The sequence below is a fragment of the Meriones unguiculatus genome, chromosome 11 (genome assembly GCF_030254825.1).
Source record: "Meriones unguiculatus strain TT.TT164.6M chromosome 11, Bangor_MerUng_6.1, whole genome shotgun sequence".
NCBI classification, from domain to species: domain Eukaryota; kingdom Metazoa; phylum Chordata; class Mammalia; order Rodentia; family Muridae; genus Meriones; species Meriones unguiculatus.
The window spans coordinates 1784560-1790559 of NC_083359.1; positions in this window are offsets into that span (position 1 = coordinate 1784560).

Consider the following 6000-nt stretch of genomic DNA (forward strand, 5'->3'; position numbering starts at 1 on the left):
GCCTAGCATACGTAAAAACCTTGTCCTGGATCCCTAGCATTTGGCAAAACTGGCTGTGGTATCTCGTGGAAGATCTAAACGTTAAGGTCATACTCAGCCACATACCAAGTTTGAATTAGCTTGGGCTGCTGGTGATGTTATCTCTCTCTCTCATGGTGGAAGATCTAAACGTTAAGGTCATACTCAGCCACATATCAAGTTTGAATTAGCTTGGGCTGCTGGTGATGTTATCTCTCTCTCACATCGTGGAAGATCTAAACGTTAAGGTCATACTCAGCCACATATCAAGTTTGAATTAGCTTGGGCTGCTGGTGATGCTATCTCTCTCTCACATCGTGGAAGATCAAAACGTTAAGGTCATACTCAGCCACACATCAAGTTTGAATTAGCTTGGGCTGCTGGTGAAGTTATCTCTCTCTCTCACACACACTTGGCCTGGTCTACAGAACCAGATCTAGAACAGCCAGGGCTGTGCAAGGAAGCCCTGTCTCAAAAAACAGCAAAACCAAAACATTTAGGTTTCTATAGTCTTTAATTGACTTTCGGTTGCTTTTTGGGATGTCCTGGGATTAAAGGTTCATGCCACCACCCTGGCCTGTTGCGCATCTCTTTATTCTGTTTACTTATTTCCGTAACTGTGCAGAAGCTTTTTAATTCCACGTAATCTCATTTGTCGATTATTGTTGTTATTCTTGGCTGTTGAAGTCTTTTTCGGAATGCCTTTCCCTGTGCCTGCATTTTGGATTGTGCTCACCTAGTAGTTTCAAGGTTTTAGCTCTTATTTTTGATATTTGATCCATTTTGCATTGATCAATGTGTCACTCCTCCTGGGGAGATATGAGCAAATATCTCTTCACTCCACAGAGATAACCAACAGACCAGGGGAACAGCAACCCAGGCCCTGTTCAGTGAAGTGGGGTTATTACAGCAGAGAGGACCCAATGACGGCTGCGTATGGACGAGCCCAACCCATCTGGCATTGTTGACATAGCCAGGCTGGGTCTGGGCCCTTACTGGGCTTCCGGGCAGTGGGCAGGTGGGGGTCTCCTCTTCCCAGCCGCTCCTCTTACTCATCGAACCTGAGGGAGGGCCGTGTGAATTTCATAAGTTTCAGGGACTTTCCGAATCTTGTAAGGGTTTTTGTGGTTGTTTGTTTGTTTTAAAGACAGGGTCTGAAAATCACTACATAGACCAGCTAGGCCTTGACCTCACAGAGATCCTCCTGCCTCTGCCTCCTGAGTGCTGGGATTATCGGCGTGGGCCACCGCGCCAGCTCTTTTCCAGAGTTGTTTTGTTTTGTTTTTAATTTTATGTATGAGTGTTCTGTCTGCATGTACACCTGCATGCCAGAAGAGGGCATCAGGTCCCAGTGTAGATGGTTGTAGTTCTGTCTGTACCACTTAAATAATTGTAAATCATATTTATTCTTTTTTGTAGAATAACACAATCACTACTATTTAAAAACTCAAAAATAACATAATAAATTTGGCTTTCCCTCCTTCCAAATGGAAAATTTTGCTTTTTTTGTTTGTTTATTTGTTTGCTTTCTGAGACAGGGTTTCTGTGTAGCTCTGGCTGTCCTGGACTCACTGTGTAGACCAGGCTGGCCTTGAACTCACAGAGATCCACTTGCCTCTGCCTCCCAAAGAGCTGGGATTAAAGGTGTGCACCACCACACCTGGCTAAAAATAGAAATTTTTAAGTAAAGTAGAATTGTATTTATTTTTTTCAAACCAGTTGTTGTGGCTTATGGTTCTTTAAACTATGACACTGACAGGAATAACTAGCAACAACTGATAATACTCAGAGGAAACCCAAGTTACAGTACTATGGTAAAAAAGAAGGGACAAGAGCTCTTCAGGAAACCCCATCTTAAAATAACTTTCAGAGGGAAAATCCGGTACAGCATGGCTTGTCGCTAATACCATGGCAGAGCAGTTCCAAGTGTGCAAAGACATAACCAAACGATACATTTATTGCTGCAACAACAAGGTGGAGGTCCTCATTACATAGACAACTTAAATTCCCCTTTGCTTGACAGAGAGTCAATCCCTTAGACATAGAAACTCTTTTTTTTAACATTTTTATTTTGTATTGACTTTATTTTATGTGCATTGATGTTTGCCTGCATGTATGTCTGTGTGAGGGTGTCAGAGCTTGGAGTTACAGACAGTTGTGAGCTGCCATGTGGGTGCTGAGATTTGAACCCGGGTCCTCTGGAAGAGCAGTCAGTGCCCCGAACTGCTGAGCCACCTCTCCAGCCCCGACATCGAAACTCTTGTTCAGTAGAAATATGAAGTCTTCTTGTGGGCACATTCTCAACTAGGGTGACTGGCATCAACGTGTTGTCTTCGCCCTCACCATCCTGGTGTAACCGTGTCAACGCCGTTTTTCATGTGAGTGTCTAAATTCTCCATCTCCTAATTTTGTGGACTTATTTTGCCATTTTTTTTCTTTGTTTTGTGGTTCGCATTTGAAACTTGTAACTGTTGGGACTGAAAATTCCAAAGACTCCAGCTAAGCTTAGCCTGTGAGCCACTCTCTCTAAATCAGTGTGCTGTTAGACGTGGCTAGAGGGTCTGGACCCCAGCTCCCAAGAGGCAATCCCTTTCTTTCCAGCTTGGGTCCAGATGAGACGGGCAATCAGAACTCTGCTGCAGGGCGTTTGAACATGACTCAAAGATGCTCTCCCAAAGACAGGGAGAGGGAAAACGTTCGCATTTTCAGGCTTATCAGGGAGTGAATGAGGAGGAGTGTTAAGGGAAGTGTTCCCATGAGGGCCTGATAATAGCTGGGAAGGAAGATGCTGCCCAAATCACAAGTTTTTACTAGCCAGTTGGAATCGATTCAACAGACTTGCTAAGGTCTGTATCCTGCATTTTCCTCAGATGGGAGCAGTTCCGGGGATGGAAGATAACATGAACAGTCCAGGAAAAGACCCTGCAGAGTTACTCCCACCAAGTGATTGCTGCTGGCGTCACCAGCTGCAGGGTCCTCCCTGCGGTAAAGAAAACACAATGTTTCTGTTCACCGAGTGTGGTCTTTCCCAGAGCCCACGGAGCTATTTACAAGAAAAGAGCCCCCCCCCCCCCCCATGGTTTTTCTAATCATACGCTTCTGGCTTTGACAATATTTTTCATTCTTACGGTTTATAGTGATTTACTTTGTGTCCCAGGCTGGCCTCGAACTCGCTGTCCTCCTGCCTCAACCTTCCGAGAGCTGCAGTCACATACTCTACTATCACATGTGTCTTTGACCTTTAGGCTTAAGTAGTTGATATTATGTTCCTCTAAGGCATGTCTTGATGGCCTGTGTGCAATGACAGACTCCTGGTATTTTCCTTTATTTTAATCACAGGTCATTCACTTGTATCTCAGCTGTATCCCACTCCCTGATTCCCTTCCAAACCCTCCCTCCCTCATCTCCTCCCTGTCCCCTTCCAAGTCCACTCATAGGGGAGGTCCTCCTCCCCTTCCATCTGACCCTAGCTTATCAGGTGACTCCTGTTATTTTATGTAAACACCAGTAAAATTATTTAAGAAAAAATGTAGACCCAAGCCCAGCCCCTGGTGACTAGCATATAGCTGAGTGTTGCCGGATGTGGTGGCTCCAATGAGAACGGAGCCCCTGTGGGCTCCGAGCTTGAGCGCTTGCTTGAGCGCTTGCTTGGTCTCCAGTTGTTGGAGCTGTTTGGGAAGGATCCGGAGCGGGACCTTGTTGGAGGGAGGAAGTGTGTCAGCGGGGGCTTGTCAGTGAGTATGTCTCAAGATGCACGCTCTTGCTCTTGCTCCAGCGACATGGGCAATTGCCTGCTGCCATGTTCTCATCACGATGGCCACAGAGAAACTTTTGGTCATAGGATCTTATCCCAGCAATAGGAAAGTAACTAAGGCATCAGACATGACCTGGTCTCTGCTTTCTGTGTCACTCTGTGGCGATCCTGCCGCTGCCCCTCTTAGGGCAGGGCTGCCTCAGTTTCTTCTCCCATAAGTGAAAGATTTCGAGCACAGAGTCACAAAAGTGGCAACCACTCAGGAAGGCTAAGACTAGATGCCAGGTGATACAGGCGAGATACACAGGTGAGACACACACACACAGAGGTGATAACGAGACCACTCTTCCGTCAGGCCCCTTATGACACTCCAGCTGAGCCTGAAGAGCACAGCAGCGCTCTCCCTCCAGCTCCTCTCAGAATGAAGTAAACTTAAAGAGAGAGACAATGTGTAACCGCCACAAAGCCCAGATGAACTTAGCCTGGGTTATTATCTAACCATAATGATCGTCATCTCCAGGGACAGGGTGGAGGGGGGCTAGAAGGCCCTGGGACTGCACCAGTGCGATGGCTGCCTGAGCTGTCCATGTCTCAAACCCTTCGGAATGAGCAAAGGCAAAGGAAGAAACTTGGTGATGAAGAAAATCCCGCCTAAGGCCCCTAATTTAAGGTCACAATCAGCAGGAGGAAAGACAGGTGCATTAACCCGAGAATCCAGTGCAAGAGCCTTTTTCCTTTGCAGCACCCGACTCCAAGATGCCGAGTGAGGGGGCTGGAGAGCCGCCTCAGCCGACGGGCAGTCTCGGAGGGCCAGGGTTTGGTTCCAGCACCTGTGGGCACCTGCAGCTGCTCACAACTGCAGCTCCAGGAGGTCCGGCACCTCTTCTAAACACCAGCACTCACCAGAACCCAGCTCCCCCCACCACCTTACACTTTAGATTTTATAGAGAGCAGAACAGTTGTGGGGATAAAAAATGAAAAACAAATATTAAAATAAACAAGTGTTAAAATATTTGAAAACATTAAAAAGAAATCTTTTTAAAAATGACTGCATTTAGAAAGAAGTAGAGTTTGGTAGAGCACACTGTAGCATGTAACAGAGTAATATCCCATATTGTCACCAAGGAAAACCCTAAATCAACACATTGATTTCCTTTACTCTTGTTGATTTAAAAATCACGTATTTTGTAGGTCACAAAGACGGGCCAAAGCGTCATTAGTCTCCCACGAACATTGCTTTCGATAGCGCCTCTGATGTGCGGATTAGGATGACAACGGTTGCCTAGGTTACCTCTCAATCCCTCAAGGCTGCCTGTGCTGAAAATGCCCAGCCTTCACTTGGCCCCAAGAGCCAGCGAAGGCAGCTGGGAGGGGAAGGAGCAGTCAGCCTCCAGTGCGTCTGTCCCCTTTGCTGGCCTGGCTGCTGGTGAGACCCGGCCTGGCTGTCCAGGTCAGCACGTTGATCTCTTGAGAACTGTTTCGTCCCAACATTAGGCAGGGTTAACCTGACCTAGCCTGTCTCTGCCTCCTTCTGAGGTTAAAGTTAACTGCCAGACACTGCAAACGGAGACTCCAGGAGGAAGCACTGAGCTCATGGAGAGCTCTCCACCCATTTCTGCAGAAGAGACGAATATTCCTCATCTTTATTAGCCTGTCTCACTCCCTCAGCGTCTGTGTCCTGTGTCTGCAGCCTGTCAGCACCGCAGAGCTGGCCTCCAGCTTGCAGAGCTTCGCTGCCTCTGCCTGCCAGTGCTGAGATGAAAAGGCATGTGCCGCCATGCCCTGAGGACTGACGTGCGAGCAAAGTTCACTCTTCTCCTGTCTTCAGTTTTCAGATTCTGTTTTTGTTTTTGTTTTTCCTGTGGGAAGAGTTTCCGGATGCAGGGCGCCCTGGCTAGTTTATGTCACAGGCTAGAGGCATCCCAAGGGAGGCTTCTGTTTTCAACTGAGAAAATGGCTCCGTAAGATCCAGCTGAGCTTAGTTGATGGTTGATGGGGGAGGGCTCAGCCCATTGTGGTGCCACCTTGGGCTGGTGGTCCTGGGTCCTACAAGCAGGCTGAGCAAGCCCTGGGGAGCAAGACAGTGGCGGCCTCCATCATCCTGCCTCCAGGGTCTTGCCGTTTGAGTTCCTGGCCTGACTTCATTCATGACGCACTGTGACGTGGAAATGGAAGGCCATAAACCCTTTTCCTCAAGTTGGGTTTTGGGTGTGGCAACAGTGGCCCTG